Source organism: Protopterus annectens, chromosome 7.part0, assembly GCF_019279795.1.
Source record: "Protopterus annectens isolate FY-2018-M chromosome 7.part0, PAN1.0, whole genome shotgun sequence".
Taxonomy (NCBI): Eukaryota; Metazoa; Chordata; order Ceratodontiformes; family Protopteridae; genus Protopterus; species Protopterus annectens.
In genome coordinates this window covers 729542939-729567524 of record NC_056739.1, presented here as the reverse complement: position 1 = coordinate 729567524, position 24586 = coordinate 729542939, and positions in this window count along the sequence as shown.

Genomic DNA, 24586 nt, shown 5'->3' with positions numbered 1-24586 from the left:
AATTCTATTTTAAGTTTTCTATTACTTTTTCCTACACATAAATGATTGACACTGCATTAATCTTGCAATATTTGACAATCTATTTAAATTAAAAATGTTCTTAGTCACTGGATAAACAAATAAATTATCATCATTAATATGTTTACAGCTGCACTGCACAATGGAAAATCTAAAATACAAATAAAACCACCAGCTAGTATTCCAACAGCAAAATTTAATAACACAAATGCTCTGATGTCTCGGCTCTTGCAAACCTTCAAGGAGTGCTCACTCTTTGAAGGCCTGTAAGAGCCGAGACGTCAGAGCATTTGTTTTATTAAATGTTGCTGTTGGAATACTAGCTGGTGGTTTTATTAATATGTTTACACTCTATTATTAAAGCAAGGTCTTGTCTTTTCTGCCCTCCTTGTTGATTACCAGATTGTTTCTGTTCCTTATTACAAAACATATATTTCAAATTCATGCAATTTTTATTAAATAATCATGGAACCAGAGGAAGAAAATTATTTACACCATTACATGACTACAAAACAATCCCATTTTTTATACATTTTTGGGGGAATTCAATAAAGCCTACACAGATTGATTCTCCATGTAGGCATAGTGGCATGGCCTCAATGTGGAACATGGCCACCCAGCAATGCAGTAAACAGGGCAGAGGGGCGTACACAAGTGTGTGGACATGGTAGTGTCCACTGAATGCAAATCACAACTGGTGAAATCCATACAAATGAGATTGATTTGCAATACAATAAGCAGAAAGGCACCCGTGCAAGAAATGTACATGGATAGAAACCGTGTACTGGACTGTAAAATTTAATCAGGGGCTGTAAAAGGGTGAATATGGCACTGTAGGCATGCAAATGGCCAAAACTATGGCCAGCGAGTCCAGAAAGCAATGCAAATCATTAAAAAATATTACATTTTTTAATACATATATTACGTTTGTGCGGCACACAGTGCCACACAAACATACCATTATAGCAAACATAAATAAATAAAATTAAAATTAGACATTTGCAAAAATATTGCATTATAGTGCCCAGCATGCAGAGTCATACAATGGCAGATGTCAGTGGTTGCTAAGGAGGCAGGCGCTGGAGTAGGAAAGTATTTAGGGAATACGCAATTAGCTGTATGTAAATGAGCTGGGGTTACTGAATAGCAAAAAGAGCTACCAGCTACAGTGTCTGCAGATACAACCCATGGATAGGACTAGAACCATGTAGGTAGTAGTGCAACAGATAGCTGACATCAAAAAGGGGGGGGGTGTCATGGTATGTGTAAGTGGATTTGAGCTCAGAGGTGTCCGTTTGCACTCAGCTAAGCACAGCTAAGCAGGGGTGCATGACTGATGCTGCTGAGCTGTGTTTAGCCTCACAGTGTGTCTTTTAGCTGGTTTAAGAAATGCTGACCATGCTTGTGCTTGGGGGAGTGTCAAAACTGCTGAGCACTGTTTACACTAGCACCACACGTTTGCACAGTACACTGTACTGCTTAGCAAGTGGAAGAATTAGGGAAGAAAATAAATAGCCTGGGAAAGTCAATCAGGTAGAAATGACTGATAAGTCTGTTCAACAGACACTGGCCCATTCAAACCCCCAGTACTATACCTATCAGGTGCAATGCAGCATAATGAGCCAATCACACAGGCTGTAGCTGCAGCACAACACTATAAAGTATGCATACACCCTGCAATCTGATTTTCCCACATACTCTGCACCATTGGAGTACACACTTGGGAATTTTAACTGACAAAATGCTATGGGCTGCTACTGTTCTGCTACATCTGTATGCACTTGAGACTGATGTCAGTGATGATGCTGATGCTGACAATAGGCCCAGACTGAGAAGAAGAAGAGTGTTCAGGCCCTGAGTAATCTTCCATTTGCTACATGAGCTGGAGATTGTAGAGTGTTACAGGGTGGACAGGGACATACTACAAGAACTCACTGAGCTCCGCTAGCCTCACCTCAGACCCAAAGCCAACAGAGGGGAACCCATCCCATTGGAAACAAAAGTATGTGTAAACCTGAGAATATTAGCTACAGGTACTTTTCAAAGACCAACTGGGGACATAACGGGGGTCTCACATCCATCTGCATCCAGGATACTCCACCAGTTCCTGGATGCCATGCAAGCACATGCCAGTGAGCACATTTATTTACCTCACACCCCTGAGGAGAGGGTCAGCAATATGCATCTCTCCCATCATGTAGCACACTACCATGAGGTACTGGATGCCATAGACTGCACTCATGTGCACATCAAAGCACCACCTGGTGAAGAGGGTAGGGTCTACATCAACAGCAATGGGTATCACTCCATCATATGCCAGGTTGTGTGCACTGCCCGGGGCATTATCATGAATGTGTGTGCTGTCAGCCCTGACAGCTATCATGACTCCTGCATCTGGGTCACCTCACAGCTGTACCAGACATTTGCCTGGGTGGGCATCCCATATGGCCATCTACTGGGGGATGATGGCTATGCACTGGAACCGTGGATGATGACACCAATCAGAAATGCACACACACCTACTGAAGAATACAGTAATGAGGCACATGCACAAACTATGAACATCATAGACCATGTGTTTGGGTTGCTCAAATCATGATTCCACTGTCTCGATATATCTGGTGGAACCCTGCAGTACTTTCCAGCCACATGTGCACACATGTTCACAGTATGTGCCATGCTATACAATATGATCCTGTGGAAACAGCTGCAGCAGAAACATCACAGGGAAGGGACATGGAGTACCCCATCAGTGCCAACACCCCCACAGACACAGGGGCACTCAGAGGAGGAACCCCCTGAGGCTGTCCCTTAGGCAGACATAGGTGGGACCAGTATGCCCTGGCCTTGGCAAAGAGACAACTCATAGCACATGCACTGACAACCTAGAGTCCTAGGGACTGACACCTCACTCTGACTCACATACATAGTAAAAAGGGTACCAGCCACACCACACAACCTGCACCTTACCATGTATTGGCTGTGTACTGCGTGCATCCGACTGAGACAGCCCTGAAGCACTGTTATTGCAACTGCTGCAAGCACAAGGTAAGTTACTGTTCTGTACAACAAATGAATGGGGTAGTAGACTGTGGTAGCATATGTATGGACCTGCCGCATGTATGCAAGGGAATACAGTGGGCTACTAGGATAGCTCAAGACAACTGACAGCTGTGTGAGAAAGCAGGAACTCTTTGTCCAATACTGGCTGACCCATAATATGCAGTAGGCCCCAGGTCAGCAAAACCCACTGCACAATGCCAGGGAATTACAAACAGCGGGGTCACAGGACAGATGCTTGACTGGCACTGCTAGAGTTCCCTACACCCAACACGCCCATGTTCCCATACAACTGCAGTGGCAGTATGTTTGCAAGGTAATAGCAGAAGACCACACAATCCCTGGGCTGTTGCAATTAACCTGGTTTCATGTACCGTTTCCCCAATATGCAGGAGTCAATGGGCTATGTATGTCTGTGGTTGATAGTGTCAGGATGTACACTGCACTGTCTGGTGGCTGTTGTGGCTTAGTGGGCTAGGTACATTACCATGGTTGATGGTGCACATGGTTCGAGACTGGCTCTGTCTGCTGTTTTACATGTGAGCTACACCTATGGTAGAAGTTCTACAGACTGTTCATATGTCAGTATTTGTTACTGCAAGAAAGCTGGACAAAGACAGAGCCAATTGAGGGACAGGGGGCCACAGATATGGACAGTATACAGCTCTGAGTAACCTAGATGGTGGCCAGTAGAACAGCATGTTGTAACAAGTCAGTGTAGCACCAGAGTATAAAGGCTGTCGCATAACTTTGTCAGTACTTACAAGAAGTCAGTGGTCACCATCCATACCTCACAAATGTACAGAGTTTCACAGAATGTCCACATTTATGCCTCATATATCTGTTCTGTTTGTCATAACATTGCAGTTGTCTGGCAAACTATTGGCAAATCAGTAAGGGTTGCTGTGAGAAAATAATAACAGATGGTTGAGATGCAGATTTCATGCCCATCAGAAAATGCATGCTAATACAAAACCATTCTACCAACTGTCTAAGTTTGTAAAAGCAATATTAAAATCTTGTCCCCATGTTTGGGCCTGTGTCCCACCATTATATATGGCCCTGTCCATATTTTTGGCTGTAAGAGTTTGAGAGGTATGGACAACATGTAGCCTTATAATAACAGTACAACACAAACCCTCTGAGGACCAAAGCAGATGTATGGGGCATAATGGTGGACAACCTGCAAAACAGGGACAGTCATTGTTGTGAAGTCCGTAACCCTGTGTGTGGTGTTACATCTCTTATCCCAGTCATAGCATACCTGCAACTACATATTGCAGCAACTGTGGACAAAGCCAGGAACTGGAGCAGGGCAGAACAAAGGCCCATATATATGGGGAAAGAGGAACTACTGGCCAGACAAATATCGAAAGTGCAGAATAGAACAGTTTGGGTAGTAGCATGGGTTCCCTGCAGTGTATGAAGTCAGTAATCCAAATGTCTGTCAGCAGTTCCTCACACCAGTCTATAATTATCTGCCACTGATGTACCAAGACATCACAGTGCTATATAAACTGTACCAGACATATTATCCAAAACTCAGTTTAGTCCAATACACTCTGTACACACCCTAGATATGGGTCAGATATTATTGATAGCACACAACCAGGAAATCCCTCAGGCTTTATAGCAGGGAGGTGCTGGACTCTTTAATCAGGTTCAGCAGACAATTGGCTGTAGCACACAAAATCCTGGACAGGAGTACAGGTAGGTCAGGCCTGGAATCCCATTGTACGTATTGATGGTTATATTGGGGATACTCCTACACTTAGTTAATTTCAGCCCATGTCTGAATTCACATCTGACTATAGAACTGTAATGTCCATATATCTCAGTGCATACAGACAGCTATGTATACCTTAACTGTCTCTCCCTATCCCCATCAGACATGATTACCCTTATCTATCAGTATGTGACACATATAAGATATATCTGGATCTGTTGAGTTTAATATAGATACATACACAAATATATATATATATATATATATATATATATATATATAGAAAGGCAGACAGAGGGGTAGAGAGACAAAGAGAGAGAGAGAGAGAAAGCGAAATCCAGAAAGGCATAGAGTGATGTAGTGTTGCAGCCACTTGTACATTAATTGTTACCAGTGCTGTGTGCAAATAGTATGGTGAGCTCTTGTATATAATAGTCAGTAGGTAGGGGTTCTCATCATCAGCCACCTTGTGTGTGTGTTTGTGTATATATTCCACATACAGCAGAATACACATGCCCAACAGGCCTATGTCAGTGCAATGGTCCCTCGTTTTATGGCCCTGTGACTATTGTCCTCCACAACAGTGACCTCCCTGTCAGCAGCTACTGATGTCATACACCCCAACAGCAGTTGCAGACACTACCCAAACACATAAGCTCTGTGCCACATGCAACAACTACATAGCATTATAGTGTATAAGGCTGGATACGTAGTGGTTCTACTCCCAGCAGCAGCAGTTCAGTGAGTGTGTGTGCATGTGTGTAAGTATATTCTCTTGTTACTGTGTGTATTTCTTGCCCATGTGTATTCAATGCCAATACATTTTAAAGCCTGTGCCTACCTGTGAATCGCCCATTGGCCTACTTTACAGGGCCTGGAGATGTCATTCACCTTAGATGTACATTTACACACTCTCTAGACCCATGAGTTCTGTGGCACATAGGTTCCTCACTAAAATAATACAGGGCATAAGTAATATATCCTATGCAGACTGTCTCAAGGCCCTATCCCTGCATTCTGTCTCCTACAGGCTTTTGAGGGGAGATCTATGCCTGGAATACATGGCATTGTCAGACCACACTCTGATGGGCCTCCTGCATATCCACAAAACAAATAGTACCAGAATTACCCATTGTAAAGATTAAACCTTGCCTGTGATATAAATAGGACTTGCTGGAGAGATAGGTCTGTATCCCAGAAACTTCCCCATCTATGGAACAAGCTCCCCATCCATGTGAAGCAGAGTTCCTCCTTAATCCAATTCAAGTGCAGCTTGGATAATTGGATGGGAAACTGGAAATTCATCCCTGGTTTGACACCTATGTCTCTGATGCAAACAGTTAACCTGTAAATGGTTCATCTCACAGGCCCATGCTTACACTTATCAAGGGTATCAGAACTCGTAAGAGATTTGGGATGCATGGCTAGGCTTAAACATGCCCTTGTGGTCATTAGGCTAGTAAATACCTATGAACCTATGAACATGCGATAAGTACATAGCACTATAGTGTATACAGCTAGATAGGTATTGGTTCTAATCTGAACAACTGCAACTCAGTGTATGTGTGTAAGTGTATCCCCCCAAAGCTGTATGAGTGTCTTGCCTATGTGTGTGCAATGCCAATGCATTTTAAGGTCTGTTCCACCTTAGTACCTGTTCCTTAGTACCATACACAGAAAAAAGACTTTTAATAATGGATACCTTCACTATAAGAGTGGGCATCCAAGACATGTAATTTCTAATATTCCGAAAGGGCAATTCATCAGAGCTAGCCGTATGACGTCAAAGGAATCTGACGTTCTGCAAGAATTTGGTTTTATTATTTCCTTGTTCTATAATAGAGGTTTTCCTAAATCAGATCTTATACATATAGCTAATGATATTTACAATAGACGTACTAGTCACTTTTTACCATTATTAAGTTTGTCCTTGGAGAAAACAAATTCTATGGTTACCAATTCTGGTAGTAAATCAACTATTGGTATGGTTTGTTCATTGGGGATGAATTCTGATAGTCAACGTATTCAAAGTATTGTAACAAAAAATTGGAGAGTTATTAAAGGTAATGCTGAAATGTATGGTATTTTAGGTGAAAAACCTTTGTTTGTTCAAAGGAATGACAACAATTTAAAGAAAATTTTAGAAAAACATGATAATAATGAGTGTAGTGTCATTACAAAAAAGAAGGGAATGTACTGCTGCCATGATTGCAACATGTGCAGGTACATTTCAATTGGTCCCTACATTTCGGTGACAACTTCAGAAAAAATTCTTCCTGTACCTGGTTATGTAAATTGTCGAACTTCAGGTATAGTTTATATAGCACTGTGTTCATCATGTACCGCATTTTATGTGGGTATGATGACAAGGGAGCTGAGGACACGCATTAGGGAACACTTATATTGTATTAAAATCAAGGATGAGAAAAATGCTCTTTTTAAACACAGTTTAGTGTGTAAGACTTTTAATAAATTTTTATTTTCTATATTAGAAGTTTGTTACAAAAATATGAGGGAGGGTGACTACAAGAATTTTTTCTTACAAAGGGAAACCCAGTGGCAGATTAAATTAAAGTCAGATTGTCCACCCGGACTCAACGAGTCTATTAATGTGAAATGTTTTCTTAAACATCAGAAACTTAAGGTTGACAAAACTAATGACTTAGTATGCCTTCATATTATATAATAATGTCCCTGTTTTTTTAAAAATGTTTCTTTAAATGTTTTGATTTTATAATAGAATAATTAGTTTCAATTATGTTGTGGTAATTAGTGATGCATTTAAGGCACAATTTTGTGAACTATTTTATTTTGATGAAGTCTACGGACGAAAGCGGTGAATAAAGGGTATTACGCTATTTCTTTGGTGTCATTTCAGCTGCTGTTTGCCTTTTCGCATTTACTCTGTTCCACCTTGTTAATCTGCTGGTATCATCCACCTTAGATGCACAGTTAGACACTCTCCAGGTATGTAAGCTCTGTGGCATATGCGATAAGTGCATCATACTATAGTACATACAACCAGATAGGTAGGTCTAATCTCAGAACTGGTGACTGTGTGAGTGCATGTGTGTGTGTGTGTGTGTGTGTGTGTGTGTGTGTGTGTGTGTGTGTGTGTGTGTGTGTGTGTGTGTGTGTGTGTGTGAAGCATATCCCCTGTAGCAGTGTGGCTGCCATGTGTTTGTGTGTGATAGTTATACCACTTTGAGGGCCTGTTAATCCCCCATTGGATTAATTTACAGGGTTTGCTGGTGTCATCCACCTTAGATGCACAATTAGACACTCTCCAGGCACCTAAGCTCTGTGGTGCATGTAATACATGCATAGCACTATAGTACATACAACTAGATAGGTAGGTGTCCTAATCTCAAAACTGGCAACTCTGTGAGTGTATGTGTGTGTATGCATATCCCCTTGAGCAGTGTGGCTATAGTCCCTGTGTTTGTGTGCAATGGTTATACCATTTTACGGACCTGTGCAAACCTGTCAACCCCCCCCCCCCAGTGGCAACCTTTACAGCACCTCCAGATGTCATCCACCTGAATAGTAGTGTTCAACATCACAAAAATATATATGCTCCGTGGTGCATGCAATATGTATGTAGCACTCTAGTATGTACAACTAAACAGGTAGGAGTTCTACTCTCAACAATGGTGGTTCATGAGTGTGTGTGTGCGTGTGTGTGTGTGTGTGTGTGTGTGTGTGTGTGTGTGTGTGTGTGTGTGTGTGTGTGTGTGTGTGTATATCCCCTTGCAGCAATGTGACTGTGTTAGGGCCAACATCTGTTCCACCATGCAGGTTGCAGTCCATGTCTGGCCAGGTGTGTCCTGTGAAAACAACAATAACAATACATAGGTCCCAAGAGTGTAGGACAACAAACATTTACTACATGTGTCCAACAGTTGCATAAACCAGTCATTTTACTTCAGAAACACTAGAATGTTCTGAGACATAGCATAAGTTAGGGAATTGCTACAAAAATAAGATGTCATATTGCCAGACCAAAAGAAGTTCTGTCCTTTACACTTGCCATGGGTATGGGTTGTCCTGCCAACTCTCACAATACTACAAGAAGTGTCCCACATTGGGCATTCATTAAGATGGCAACCCTAACAATAAAACACTGTTCAGCATTCATAAGAATTTAATGTGAACAACACACAGCAAAACTTTTGAGACACAAGCTCTTTTTCAACTTTTTTTATACAGTGTGTTGCCTATGTGTGTGCAATATGTATACCTGTCGAGGCCCTGTGGGTAGCTTCTGCCCCTAAATAATCCACATGTATCTAGGCATGACTGCTAACTGCCACCACCCAAATATGTAGGTACTGACTAAGGCTGTGGTGACTGAAAGTTGTGTGCTATCTGTCAATACCCACCACATGATGTTAACAGACTACAACAGGGACTTAACATCAGGTAAATCAGGTACAGACTGATGCCAAGGTCCTGGCCTCAAGCTAAATGCAGAAAACACTACCATCATACCATAGAGCAAGGACATGGCCCTACTGTTTGCCACATCATTGGCAACCCCATAAACACACAATCTATGTTGAGAGACCTTGGTACTCAGTTTAATAATGTCGCATTCAACCCTCCTGTAGTGGCAATGGTCAGAAAGGCCTTGTATGTCGTGCAACTCATAGGTAAAGGGAGTGCATCCAGAAATAAGGTGGACATTACCTCTGTATAGTCCTCAGCCAGTAGAACAATAATTTAATACAATGGCCCATTTGATATGTACCTATCCAGACATCTGCACCAACTGGAAAGGCCATGGTAATACCCACAAAGGTAATCTATGGCCTCCAACACCTGTCCCATGCAGACAGCCTCTAATCAGTAGTGCCCCACTTGATATTGGGCATGTTGCCCAGAGTTTGGCTGTGGCACACCTACAAGCCAATGTTGGACGCTGCCCTTCAACAGCTGCCCCATATATGTGAGTCTACTTCCTCATGCATTACCAGCACAACAGGCCTGAATATGATATATGACATCAACAAAACCTGCTGGACAGACAGGTTTGTCTCCTAGAAGCTGCCCTGTGTCAGGAATGCGCTTCCCATACATGTCAAACAGAGTATCATGCAGAACCTCATCAGGTGCAACTGTGATAAGTGGATGGGATACCACAAATCTGTCCCAGGGGCTCTGCCTGTGTCTCTCAATGACAGGGGCAACAGGTACTGACAGATGATTCTGTTGGGGATAAACTAATGGCTAGGCTTGTTAGGGACCCAGAGTCATTACTGCAGTAACTTGCTATGATCCTATGAACCTATCCTACTGAACTCCCAGGTAACATGTATCAAGAGTAGCATGTTGTGTCAAGGGGTATGCATGCAAGATTATGCTGTCTGCCCTCATTGTCACTGACACACTGCCCTACAAATGCACACCTAGTTAACTGTGCACATGTGCAGCCATACCTTGGTGAAATCACATTTCTACATTGCCACTATGCCATCCTGAACTACCGTATTGGCAGCAGGTCCCCTTGGCATAGACACACATACACCCAGAACAGAAACAGAAAAGGTCTGGGAGAAAATGGTCAGTCAGCAATACTAACACCAAATCACCATCATGGAACAAAGGTACATACACTGTGATGTGTACACATGACAAATGCCAGCAGACACCACCTTACAGGGCATAACACTACTACACTGCTAACTGTCAGTAACTGTACTATAGTCACCCTGCACATCAGACACATATTAGCATGTCCCTGCATGGTATGGATGACAGAGATGTGACAGAGGTATCATCACATGCACAGGGTGTGGTGTGGGGTTGCCAGATGCCTAGGCTGTGCCACACAGTGGACATCATGTGCATGTGTCTGTAAAGGTGCTGGTCAGCTGGGCCATGGAGAGGAGCTGTGTGTGTTTGGTGGTGACCTGCATATGGCAGTGATGTGTCAGTATGTGCATGTACACAGTCAAGGCAAGTGCTAGCCCTACACTAGGGTATGTTGGACAGCTGCAGCCAGTACATGGCAGAATGTACAGTTCACTGTCTCTGGCCATGAACACAGGAACTGATCCCACCACGAGTGGCACTGGCACCACCATGCCCAGAGTCAGATGCAGTACTACTTGCTGATGGTGACTGGTGCCTGCTGGGTTGGTGTCCCTCATGAGACTGCTCAGGACCATGTGCCCATGGCCTGCCATGTTGTAGTGTGTACAGCACCCCCCCTTCGGTAGTGCTGGTGATGCTGCCAATATGGGAGTGTGACTGTGCACTGCCATGTGGGCTCTCAGCTGATGTTGTTGCTGACCTACATCCACATGTCTGATGCACTACTCCCACCACATTTCCAGCACAGACATTGCATGGTTAAGGAGTGACAATGTCTCACCCCACTGTCTATTCACTACATTGATGAAATGATGTAGGGCATCACCAATGTCGTGGATGGTGTCATGGATGCCAGGCTGTGATGCACCCATGATGCAAGCATCCATTGGTGTTGCATTCAAAACATACCTGTGCCTCCAGGGTGGACCAAAACATGTGTCAGGTGACATGTGCTGTGATGCCACTGACAGGTGGTGGGTGGCCAGCAGTTCTTCTTTGAGCACCCTAGTCAATCTGCCTGTGTGGGACTTCACCAGCTCCCTGGCAATGGCTACTGTAACACAGTCACAGATGCCATAGTTGCCACACTCTCCTGTTTGATGCCACCACCTTCTGACTGTCCAATAGCTGTGGACACAGGGGACTGGGTATGTGTGGGCATACTGACTGTGTACGGGAATATTTGAGAAGGAAGTGGGATGTCAACACATGGGATAGATTCAGCCCCCAACAACACCACCTGTGCCTCACTATGGCCACCATCATCATCAGAGTCTGATGAGACACACTGACATCAGGTTGTGAGGGGAACACACTCCAACCCCCATGGTCACCTGTGAGGAGGACGTCAACATGACTACATTACTCCCTGCACTATAATGTCTGCTGATCCACACACACACACACACACACACACACACACACACACACACACACACACACACACGTGCACATGCACACACACACACACACACACACACACACACACACACACACACACACACACACACACACACACACACACATACACACACACACATGAGGTGCCACAACTGCATTATAGATACCACACCTTATTACTCATCCCATGCACAATACACAAGCAGGCCACAACAGACATGGGCACATGGTCCTGAGCAGTCTCATGAGGGACACCAACCCAGCAGCTACCAGTCACCATCAAGACAGGCCCTTAACAAATGCAGTGCAGCTATGTCTGGTTAATGTTGCTAGTACTATACACCTGTGAGATATGTGACATGTCAATGTATGTGATGGACATTCACCTTTAACACAGTGCACCCTTTTCCACCATATTAATGCCCCCTGTTTAGCAAACTGCCTAGACCTTCACAAAACTAAGTGCAAATATGTTACAGCTGCTGCAAATATCCTCCTGTGATTACCAGCGTAATGCACTGCAGTGAAACCCTCCACAACTGAACACACAAGTATTGCAATATGGCTAAGCTTAACAATTGTCTCCAAGACAAACTGGCAGCCCTTACATGCCTAGGGTATAGATGAGCCATAACAATACAGTTTCACACTCACTGGCTACAATATGATGGAGTCTGGCCACAGTGGAGATACCTATGGAATTGTGGGGGAGAGGTACTGTCAGCAGACGCAAAAGTGGTATCAGTACAGGATAATATGTGCATATATCAACATGTACAGTATTAACTGTGATTCTGCCCACATTGCTGACATTCTCAGTACATGTGCACATGTGTGTGTCACAAACTGTTCCCCACAAATGCACAATAACCTGACATTCATGTACAGGTATGCAGAGGCTGACAGTATGACTGCTACAGTATTAATGTGATGGCCACAGGAGGCTTACCTGGATGCTCCTCCACTGTGGAAGCTGTGCCACCCACCCCCCCCAATGACATATGATGTGATGGATCTTTGTGAGATGGTGGCTGGACCTAGGTTTGCCAGGAACACTTCTGTTGTCAAGAGTGGTTGTAGTGTCGCATGCCCTTCACTGGTGCCAGCATGGTCCCGGGCCACAGCTGTGGCCCTTTGCCGTGCATTATTTATCATGTCTGTGGCATTGTGTCAGACTTGCTCATACTCCTTTGCTGTTTCCCAACATGATTCACTGATGCCATGAGGTCTCCCCACAGTGCAGCACATTGTTGCTGATTATGACGACTCCTCAAAAGCAGGATCTGATGATGGAGTCTCAGTCCATCAAGTATGGCAGCATTCACCATGTCAAAAAATGGTGGGTTCCTATGTTGGTACATCACTCCTGAAAGACAAGAAGAGGGGAACACATCACAGGACTGCATATATTGCTCTCTTTTATGTAAATACCCAGCACATCCTCTGCTAACTCCCATATTATACCCTGTCATCTATCACTACAGTATGTATGTGGTTATCAGCAACATAGTGCCAATACATTTATTTATTTATTTAGCATTTGTTTACCAGGATAGTCTGACTGGAAAACTGGTGTCTATTTTCAGTGGAGTCCTGGGGAGAAAGCTCCACAAAGTTACAGAGAAATAAGTAAAAAACATGATAAAGATAGCAGTTAGCAAAGTTTAGCAACATTTTAAAATGACATGTTATAGTAAGGTTAACAGTTAAGCAAAACAGTTTTGTAGTAGAAGTATATGATCACAGCACATTTGTAGAGTGAGCATAAATACAGCATATGTACAACTGACTTCATAGTAAGCCCCAAATTAAAATATATTTACGCTATATGCAATTAGCATAGGTAGAATACAATGTCAGTGAAACAATGTTCATCAGAGCCAGCAATGAATAATAGCCTAAAGTTGGGTGAGGGTTCAGGGAGGGTCATTGCAGTTACATATACTGTATGGTTGTCATAAAAGTGTGATTTAAGAAGATTTTTAAATGTGGTAGTGTGGTTTTGTAACCTGAAGTCTGGGGGCAGGGTATTCCATGTTTTTGCAACCTCATAAGGGAATAGAGATTCCCCTGAGCTGTTTTTACATGGAATTACTTCTATCAGGGGGTTTTCTACTGGATCATAGTTCCCTGTTGGAGCTGTAGAAGTTTAGGATGCCTGTTAGCACAGACATTTTATCAGGGTGTTATAGTATTTGATGGGCTAACTTGAGCTGGTGGTAGTGTAGTAAGTGTGAAAATTCCAGCCAGTGCAATTTGGATTAGCAATGGAGAGAGTGTGATTTAGTGTTGGTTGCAAACCTAGCTATTTTGTTGTAGCATGTTTAAAGTTTCTTGAGGTTGGCTTTATTTAGATTTGTTAGCACTAGGGATGCATAGAGCAGTGTTGATAAGAGATGAGTTCTGGCTATGGCAGCTCTGGATTTGGAGGTTAAGAACTTGTTGCTACAACTGAGGCATCCTAGATTTTTGTGGACTTTGGAGATGGTTAGGGATATGTGTTTATTGTATGTAAGTTGTTGGTCGATTGTAAGACCTAGTAGTTTGGCCTCAGGGACAGGGGTGATGAGGGTCTTGTTGGCTGAGAGTATGGAGAAGGTGGTGTCATTAGTCTTTATTGGGTGGAATAGCATTAGTTTTTTTTTTTTTAGGGTTCAGTATCAGTATGGAATTGTTTAGCCAGTTTTCTATCTCTATAAAGGATTCTTGGGCTTGGATTTGTAGAAGATGGATGTTGGATGCAGAGCAGATTAGAGTAGTATCATCTGGATATTTGACTATATCTGTTTTTGTGGTTGCTAAGTGGAGTTGGTTTGTAAAAACATTGAAGAGAAGGTGGCTAAGAATTGAGGCTTGAGGTACGTCATATTTGACAGAGAGTGGGAGGATAGGGAATTGAGCCATTTGACAAATTGAGAGCAGTTGTCTAAGTAGCTACTGAACCATTGTAGGATGGAATTGTCATGGTTAAGTTCAGAGAGGTAGGATTGGAGTTTATTGTGGGAAACTGTGTCAAATGCTTTGGATCAGTCCAGAAAGGTGGCAGAGACAAGTTTCCCTTACTTTCTGCATGAGTTTATGGTGTTGGTGAAGTTAATTAGGGTAGCGTTGATACTATGGGCTGGTTGAAATCCATGTTGAGTTTTAGTGAATAGGTTGCTGGAGAGTAAATGGGTGAGGAGCTGGTAATGGATACACCTTTCTAGAATTTTGATAGGGATGAAATGATTCCAATGGGTCGGTAGTTGGAGAAGTCGGTGGGGGAGGGCACCCTTGTGAAGGGGGATGATGTATGAGGTTTTCCACAAGGATGAAACATAGTGTTCAGTAATGGATCTATTTATTAGTAGTGAGATGGGGTAAGCAATGGCCCTTGAAGCAAATTGGAGTTATCCGGCAGGGAGATTGTTGGCAGCGAGGGTAGTTGGTTTGAGTTTTGCTAGGAGATTTTTGATGGTTGATATTGATACTGGTTTTAGTGAAAAGGAGGTGCTGTTTGATTGGGCTTTGGGGGTTGGTGGGGGGTAGGGTTTGTATCATTTATGAGTTTCAGTATGGAGGAGGTGAAATAGTTGTGGAAGTTGGAGGCTATATCAAGGTTAATGCCTTCTATATTTGGTGGTAGTGTGGTGGTTTTTCCGGGTTGGAAGATGTTGTTCACTGCAGCCCAGAATTTCTGTGGGTTGTTACTACATTTTCTTTGTAAGAATATATAGTGATTTTGTTTGTCAAGCTTAACCTGCTTTTTTGCCTTATTTCTAAGTTCTGAAAAGGCTTGTCTAGTTGTGGGTGATTTGCTTTGTTGCCAGATTTTTCATGCTTTGTCCCTCTGTTTTAGTAAGGCCTTTGTGGTTTTCTGTGACCAGAGGATAGGATTACTGTGTATCCTAAATGTTTTGATTGGGGCTAGTGGTTTAGGATCCTTAGGAATATGGTGTTAAAGTATTCTATTTTCTTGTCAAGAGGGAGGGTTTTGATGGGAGCCCAGTTATAGGATTTTAATGTTTCTGCAAATTGGTCTGAGGGGAAGTTTTTGCGGGAATGGGTTTGTAGCAGGGAGGGTGGGTTGTTACATTTAAGACACACAGATCCATTGGAAAGAATGCTATAGGAGCATACCTCCACAGGCAAAGTATGCATCCAGGCCACATCTTTAAGAATGTTATCAAAGCCCAAGGCCTAAGAACTTCAAGATTAGTGGCAGATGATCAGAAGTTTAAGGATGAACTTGAGAATCTTAAAGACAAGTTCATGGATAGAGGTTATAATGAGGAGGAAGTTACAGGTATACTGTCTCAAATATCCGAATATAGAGAGGAAAGGGGTAGACCCTACTTCTCAAATACTACTGTCAACAATAGTGATGGAAATAAAGGTAGGAAATTTAAGTGAGTACCTATCACTTATTCCAGTAATATAAGGTTACTGCAGGACATTTTTGTGAAATACTGGGATATATCATGTACAGATAACAAAGTGATGAATATAGTAGGAGATAGACCTAGCTATACTTACAAGAATAAGAAATCTTTGAAAATGCTACTACGTGGGCCAAGGGATGCTTTTATAAATAAGACTGATAGTGGCAGGAGGGGTAATTTCCCATGTAAAAAAATGTAATTAATGTGGATATTTAGACACCAGTAGTAAGTTTACCCACCCAGACACTGGTAAAGTATTGGAATTTAAGTTAACAGTGGACTGCAATACAACTGACCTTGTCTATCTGGCTTACTGTAGTAGATGCTATTCATTCTACATAGGGAAAACAAATCATACATTAAAAGAACGCATGAGGGAAGATCTGTATGATATATCCAGGGGTGCTGAATCCAGTGCCTTAGCCAAACATGTAGCTACACATGATCATACACAAATATTCAAGTTCATGGTGATGGAAATAATCCCCAAGAATGAAAGAGGGGAAGACATCAGAAATAAAACAGAGACAGCTGAGTTAGAATGCATTATAAGGATGAGAGCTAACATGGGCAGTGGCATTAATGATAAAGTTTGTATAAAGCCAGTTTTACAGGCTAGGGGACTTCCCAGATGACTACTGTTCTTATTACTTTTTTACTATTTTTTTTAAATTGTTCACATCTATGTGCAATATGTTATGTTTCTAAATGTTTACTGCCTATATGACCATTTTTAAACTAATTATAGATATGCTGTTGTGTATGTCTTTAAACAAGGATTGCATTTATTACTCCATGCAATTGAACAAATGATTTTATTGGTTGTTTTTTAGTTTAAAGTAAGGCATTGCACTTCTTGTGTGTCTGATGAAGTAGCTTGATGTGCTGCGAAAGCACTTACCATTAAACGGAATTCTTTTTTATCTGCTGTCCGGTGTGGTTTGCTTCATCCTCTTTTATTTTTGGCTAGTATGGATTCTCTTTTAGTGGTCTTATCTATACGTGTGGGTATTTGAATAAGTTGGGTGAAGTTATATAGGTTAATGTGGTGGGTGGGTGTTGGGAAGTGGGTAGAGTTCCTGTCGATGTTGACATCACCTAATACTGTGGTTTCTTAGGGGAAGGAATGGGAAGCCCAGTGGAATATTGATTCTAGGGTGTTTATGTTGTTACCTGGTGGCATACAGATGCTGAGTAAGATTAGATGTTTGTGCTGGTTTAGAAAGAGTTTAACAAGTACTGTCTCAGCATATTAGTGTTTTTGAAGTTTGGAGATTCTTTTTGTAGGAGCTGGATCTTTAAGTTAGATTTGTAAAGTAGGGCAATACCTCCACGTCTTTTGTGCGCTCTGTCTCCTCTTAGAATATTATAGCCAGATGGGGTTATAAAGTTGTCTTTGATATGAGGCTTAAGCCATGTCTCTGTTATGAATATTATGTCAGGGCTATATATAGAAATAGATGAATGCAGCTCTTCTATTTTGTTCATGATACTACGGATGTTCATGTTTAGTATTAGCACATCAGTGGGTTTGTAATTAAATGAGAGGTGGGTGTTATTTGTGTTTATGGAGGTAGATACTGGGCCAGAGTTAGGGTGGATATCACCTCCTAATAGTAACTGAGCTGCTATGTTGGTAATGGTTTTAAGGTAAGAAACTATTAGACAGTGGAATCTGAAATTGGGTTGTTTTTTGGATTCTGGGATGTAGTGAATTGGTGAGGTGTTTTGAGGGAAAGATGGACTATGGGTGACTTGGGGTGCATTAATATGTTTGTGGGGGTTGGATGTGGCAAGGGGTAAAGTGGGGTATTTGATGTAGATGAGATTGATGAGTGAATAATGGTAGTAGGTACATCATGCGTTGCCCTCCTGATCTTGCTGTTTCCTGCTACTTGCTACATGTTCTCTTAGGTGTTCCACTGCATTTTACTGTTGCACCTATTACTGCTTGTTTATAGCCTGTCTACATTGTATGCAGTGGTGTCAGCCTCCTACTCCTGTTTTAAGCACCTGGGCTGTAGGCCCACCCCTTAAGTCTCCCTGGCCTTCATCCCTCAGACTCTGGGATATATGGCTGCACAATGTCCTACGGTTTCCCCTGCCAGTCTTGTTCACATGGGCATCCTGGAACAGTGTAGCAACTGCCTCATGTACACAGACAACCATGTACAAACACCACAAAGGAACACAAATTTTGAGAGATGCAATGACATTAGGAACCTACACTCCATGCTCTCTCCCAGTCAAGGCCGCATATCTGGCACAGAACAGGTTGCCAACACAATCAGCACACCTCACACACCACCCACACCTATACAACACACACCTACATTTGCATAGGTCGTCAACATACACATTCACTAACAAAGGAGACCTCCGAGGAAAAGACATATGTGAACTCCACAGCCCTTCACAGCACATACCACACATAGCCACACACCTGTGTCCCACAGCCATGAAGGTGTCCCCATAAATAAAACATATTAGCCATAGGAGACTCCATTGTGAGACACACAGATGTGCCTCTCACCAGGCTGCATATGGGGAAGGTCACAGTTACTTGTCTGCCAGGTGCCAGAATCTGCCATATCACATACACACTGCTGTCTCTCAACAACAGGTACTGTCATGAGTGTGTCACAGTCCATGTTGGCATGTCTGACCTGACACATACCTCCCTGGACTGTATGCAGTGTGACATGATTGAGCACACTGATGATGTGTCCCAGGCAGGTATGTCCCTAGCCTTATGCACCATTCTGCTGTCACCCAGAATGATGTCACAATTCAATCAGGAAATGATTGACCTTAACAAGTGTCTTGTTATCCTGTGCAATTCCAGGGGGATCCATTACCTGAGAGCCTGGGATGATATGATTAGCAGAGCATGATGCTTTGCTAGAGATAGCCTCCATCTGTCTCAACTGGCCTTCATGCATCTGGCAATGGTTTTTGTCACCCCATAGTGCCTTTATTAGGAGAAATGGTGAGGTTAATACTACCAACATACAACTGTCAACACATCACACATTGAAGGTATGCTGCTAAATGCTAGGAGTCTAAATATGAATCTGTGCTCATTGCAAGCATTCCTAACCCTGGGAAATGCTGACAGCTGTGCATTCACAGAAACATGGTTCAAAGCTGCAGAGAGCACCCCACCCTTACATGGTCACCCATCCTATCATACAGTCAGACCCCAATGTGTGGGCGCTAAAGCCATGGGACGTGAGATTTCACTATATATAAAATACATACACACCTTCAGGCTGTACAGGCAGTAGGATCCACATTGGACATTGCATGAGCAGTTCACCATTGCCAAGATGCCTATCCAAATCATAGCTAGCTACCAGCCCTCACATGTTACCAGGAAGTCCAGTCTGTCTATATGGACCTGTTCAACTGTATCAGGATTCAGGTCCGTACTCTGATCCTGGGTTACATGAACTACCCAAACATGCATTGGAAGATGTACTCATGCCAGCACACAAATGCCCAGAGATCCATCAACAGTGGAAATGCAAACACCTCAGAGCAGCTAGGTGCTACCCACAAATGAGGTGAAGGTCTGTTGGAGTTGATATTAGACAAAACGGGTAACCACTGCAACATCCTGACAGTGTCATCCTCTGTGGTCAAAGCAACCATAAAGCGGACATGTTTGCAGTTACCATCTCCCTCAATACCCATCTAGCTAGGGTCAGACATACACACAACTCCAAAGTTGAATACAGCCTCCTGACGGGTGGATACACAGCTTTACAGTCCCCTCCCCCTCTGTAAGAACTGACACCCATATCCACAAATACACAAAAGCACTATACATGCATTTGTATAGATGCATGGAGTCAGGTATACCCAACAGGACTACATCACCCTCTGCAAGGATACATACACCTGTCTGGTGGACATCTGCAAAAAATAGTGTCTATAACAGGGATGACATACTGCTGTCCAAGACAAAGTAGGAGCAGGTGCCCATTTGACGCAATGTCACCTTAGCCTGAACTAGAAAACAAGATCACTACTGGAATCCTGCAAAGCAAACCCCAAGCCCACATTGGCAACATCCACTCATACCTCTCAACCATACCGAATTTCTCATTTTTTACCGGTTTTGAGGTCCAAATAATGGAGTGCCATGATTCCTGAGTGGCACCCCTTCATTTCTGATTTTCCCAGCTCTGTTTTTTAAATTTTTGGCCTTCGGCTGATGTCATCATGTGTGCGATGACTTCAGCCCATTAATAGTCTGCTGGCTTGTCGGAATTGAGCATTGCAAACAACTTCAGCTGGCTTCAGCTGTTTGCAAGTGAACTGGAATATTTGTTCATAAACCAGAGAATTTTATTTGTGAGCCAGGGAGCCAGGGAACTCCGTTTTATTTGTGAGCGATGAACCAGAGGTCAAGGATTTTATTTGTGAGCCAGGGTCCAGGAATTATGCAGAGGAAGGGGAACTCAGTTTAGAACACTGCTGCAACTCCAAGTAAGTGTTCCGTAACAGTACAAAGGATGTGTGTGTGTGTGTGTGTGTGTGTGTGTGTGTGTGTGTGTGTGTGTGTGTGTGTGTGTGTGTGTGTGTGTGTGTGTGTGTGTGTGTGTGTGAGAATAGGTTAGTGTTTCATTCCAGACCAGGAATAAAAAGTATCACAAAGAATTCAAAGGCAAAACCGCTTCAGTAAGTACAAATAAATGTATTACATGTGATGATCATAAACATGTGTTTTAACAAAATTTGCTAGCACTGGAGTTGCTCTGTGGTAAAGTTAGGCAAGGGTCATATTAAAGCTGACTGTTAAAACATTTGTGTGTATCTGGACCAAGTCCTGCAGGAGAGGCTCGCTTCATGTTAGCAGGTGCATTTCACAAAAAGGATAAGTATGCAGTTTTGAAACTGAGGTAGGTTAAACTTTTTCAAATAAGGTAACTCAGCAGGTGCAACTGGGAGTCTGGGATCCAGGATTTAGAAATAACTTGGAGTATAATGTTAAAGAATGTTCGCCCTTCCTTAGGCATTGGTGGATATTTACAAGTGAAGTCCTGAGGAAGCTGTCATTTTAGAAGGTCTGAATTATTTTAGAATTGCTTTGGATAAGACAGCGAGATTTAGCCATACCATAGCCCATATTTTAGATGACAGTCATAACTACTGTCATAATGACAACAGTCTGATGGCTGCCACTATGAGGAGGCATGCAGATTGAATAAGAGATCTACAGACAATGTGGCAGTCTATGAATTTAAAGGTTTTAGTGTGCATCACTGGGATTCCTAATGTTTGTTACCAGACACCTGAAACAGCAATGCAAGTCTTATAAGAAGAAACCCCTCAATCTCTGCAAAGTGTCTAAGATGTGGTTGTTACTACCCAGCTAAGTGTTCTGAGCTTGACAGATGTATCCTGAGTCACATTAAGGATGATGTTAATTACTAGTGAAACATGCATTCTTTGGAAAAATAAGAATGAACTGTAGTTTCACTGAAAGTTCTGTCATCTACACAAATATGTTAATATCTAGAATAACACAAAACATAAGTTGCTGTCATTAATGAAATCAACAGACATAGCTTAAGTTTTTTTTGTCAAAATCTGGATTATTATAAAACTAATATTTATGTACTGAAATGACAGGTACATAAGGAACTTAAAGTATAAGAAAAAGGGAGAGATCAGCTTGTATCTATATTTACATGTTAAACTTTGTTTAAGCTGCTGTACTGAAAATGGCAAATAAATGGTGAACATCTTACAGAAGGCATGGCTTGGTTGTGATTAAGTTCTTCTTGAAAGCTGTTTAAAACATTTAGATTCTGTTCATGTTACTGAAGTTCTTTCTTGTAGACACTTCCATTGAGGATGGGTCATATACTGCTGCTTTTTGAACAATGAAAGGTGCCTTTCTGTCCAAGACATATTAAGGTTTGGCTATGTTATGTTATGTTTATTGTTGCAAGTGCGTATTTATATGCTACAAGCAAAAATCCCAAGAACATTTGAAAAACAGAGGTATATTGAAGCAGTAGCAGAAATAACTCAAAGACAGTAATATCTACAAGTCTGTTTGAGATTTATCAGAGTGCATTTGCATTTTGATGTTAAACAAAGCAGTTATGTTGGTGCCTACACAATCCAACTTCAAGTTGATTGCACTAATTCTAACATATAATTCAATGGCATACTGAACCATGAAGACCCAAACAAGCCATGTGTGACAGGAGACAGGTAGTTTTAACTGGGAAGTATTTTTGCATCACATTTTGCAGCCTCTTAACTGAGAAGCATTTTTGTATCACATTTTTCAGCCTCTAAAGTATCTCGGGGACATCCCTTAACTAAATATAGGATTAGAGATCTAGGTAGCATGCATTATAAACTGCAGGCAATACTAAAATAATTTCAGTAACTGTTACATGGTGGCTTTATCTGCTCTACCTAAATGTTTGCTTTCATAATAATGCTGTGTACCTCTGACACTGCTCATGCTGCATCAGTTGCCATAGTTACCTCACTTCCAATTCCCAATGGACAGAGATGTGTACAGCCTTTGGCAGAGAAGTTTTAATGTTAAGTATATTTTCATTGTGAGACAGTATTGCTTTGTTTAGCAGATGTCTATTAGTGTTTGTGCATTGTGCTATAAAATGTAAAAATAAAATCTAAATAATTATAGAAGCAAAGCAGTATATGCACATTAGTGTTTATGGTAAATGGGGCAAAATAGAAAGGTAATAGGACATTGGAATGGCTGCAGAGGGACATATTTTGGTTGTCTGTTCTTCAGTTTGCATTTGAAAGTTGGTATCCTGCAATTCCATTGGAGTGGGAGGGGTTACATAGTTATGTTTTCAAATTTTATAATCAGCATAGGGATTTGTAACTATTTTCCATGGGCTTTGTCCAAATCCTTGATGTTTCCAGGTTGAGAGGTATGCATTCACTACAGACAATAATCTCCCCTTCTTCACACGTCTGCAACATCAAAGGAAGCACTCAGATCTGCTCAGTAGTGATGGTCATGGACACCAGATATACAAGTGCTGTAGGTATAGTATACGTGATGCCTGACAGATTCAGTGTAGGCTTCACCCCCTTGCCCCCATCAGTACATCAGGACATCCACAACACCTGCCCCCTTCCCCTTATATGTAGGGAACAGGTCACCACTGTCACCTCAAAGTCATGGTATACATCCACCATGGGAGCCTATTACATCACAGGATGCATCCTACATGACCCCAAGCAGGACCTTGCAGCATCATAAGGCACTGTATTCCACCAAAGCCTGACTGCCACCTTTTTCCCAGCCAAGTGGAGAACACCCACTGACACCCCTTTACACTAAGGTGGGGCATCCACCAAACCGGCACATTATAGACCCATCAGCTTAAGTAGGCTGATCTGAAAGGCCATAGAACTGTTTATAGTGAACCTCATTAACAAGAACATTGGCGACCTCCACACACTCCATCACGCACAGTTAGGCTTTGTCAAGGTGGGGATCATGTCTGTTACAGTTGATTGACCTCTTTGACACAGTCACTAAGGCCATGGACAGGGGGTGACAGTGTACACTGCCTACCTTGACCTGGCCAAAGACTTTGACAGTATTCCCCACTTCCATAATAGATATATGCTCCCACCTAGTCATCAGTCCATATATCACCAGATGGGTAGCACACTGGTGCACTGACAGGATCCACCTAGTCCACATAGGGGAATACCCCAAGTGGTAGACCCATAACTAGTGGCATAACCTGGTGTTCTGTGTTTGGGTTTCTGTTATGTGTGATGTACTCTTCTGAGGTGCAGGGCACAGCCACTGGGCTGTGGCCAACCATGTTTACAGATGACTGCATGCTGGGTGCTGTCACCGGATTCCCTAGTGATGTGGACATCTGCCAAGAGGGTCTCACACAGACACATGACTGGTGTCAGAAACATGGCCTCATGCTGCATACCATGACATGCAGCATCATCCCCTTTGGGGAGAGTGACATCCCCACATATTATCACAGTACTAACAACATCATAAGCATATAATCAGTCAAGAGGGTTATGTGCACACAGGTTGATGGCAGCATGACATTTGCCCACCATGTTGCTTCCGTTGTAAGGAAAACCTTCTACATGGCCCACCTTATACATAATAGTATGTCATCCAGGGATGTGGGGGTCAAAACATCCCTGTATTCCCCCTAATAAGGACCATTATTGAGTATACTGCACCTGTGGTCATTTACCTCACAAAGCATATGCAGCAGCTGTGGAGGTCACAGACGTTCCCCAGCAGGGAATTCCAGGGCCTCACACATCTACCCTACACAGATTAGCCCCTCCCTCTGTGTCAACCAGTACA